This window comes from Schistocerca americana, chromosome 3 (assembly GCF_021461395.2).
Source record: "Schistocerca americana isolate TAMUIC-IGC-003095 chromosome 3, iqSchAmer2.1, whole genome shotgun sequence".
Lineage (NCBI taxonomy): Eukaryota > Metazoa > Arthropoda > Insecta > Orthoptera > Acrididae > Schistocerca > Schistocerca americana.
Genome location: NC_060121.1, coordinates 681,396,778 through 681,397,984, shown reverse-complemented (window position 1 = coordinate 681,397,984; position 1,207 = coordinate 681,396,778).

Here is a 1,207-nt window from a genome sequence, read left to right as displayed (position 1 = left end):
TAAAAATAAATAATTTTCTTCACATTGCAGATCATTTTAGACGCCTAGCCTGGCAGTTGAAACATGTTTGATACCCAAGTAAATAATTCCTAAAAACGGAATATTATAAATCGTAACTGAATTAGGTGAGAAATTGTCAGTATCCAGAAAGACAAAACTGAATGCCTTAACGGAAATTAAAACCGAATACATACTTTCACTCAAATATTCTTTCTGGCGTATCTCTGCGCCTGCTTTAATTTTTCGGGTCATTATTTCCTACTCGTAAGTTCCTAACACTTCAGATGATCATATACACAGATCGAGGGAGAACCATCACTGGGAGATCCGTCATGGCAAAAGAATAACATAGTGGAACACTGAGGGTACTTCTCGAAGTGATGCTTTGAAGCTGCAGCACACTGCTTATTGAAATGAATCAGTCTGGCCGGATCAGATTCCGTTAAAGGGAAAAGTTTCGGGTCGCATTTATTTCACGCATTGTAAGCTGAGATTTAATACAATTTCGTACACATACTATTTCAAATGAAACTAAGACGTCCGTTAACGAAATTTTCACAGATAATATGTACCCAATATGATAAATTTTTCTGTTTCCACTAAAACTTTCAAGTGCTCTACGTCTTACTCGAAACGTTTTCCTACAGCATATCATTCAGACCGCAATCACTTATGCATAGTAACTGTGGACGCACGCCAAAGCAAACAATCTCTGCATTTCAATGTATTTTGTCAGCTGACTTATTTATTAGCTGACACCGATAATGCTACTTTTCTCATCACAGCTTTTCGCATTCGTTAATTATTCAAACCAGAAATTTCCATTATTTACACTCATTATTCATATAAATATATTTGCGTATTTATGTTATTACGCAGTTTTTGAAGGCATTTTCGTCTTCGCGTCTGTCTCCACCTCTGGATATAATACTGATATTTTGTTTGCTACTACAAAAGTTTTTATCCATTCTTAAAAACGTGTCAGTCATTATACGACTGATATTTAAACATTAAGATTGTTTTTAAAATTCGTTTGTCCTTATTGCCGGTGTTGCCGTATTTTCCCTCTTAGTTTTGTCCCAACTGTAGTTCTATGCGATATTGAATATTGTTTTCCTATGACGTGGCCAAACCGAGAATTAAAATCACCAGATGAATGTATCTCAACCATTAATCCAATGTTTTGCTGAAAAATTAATCTAATATA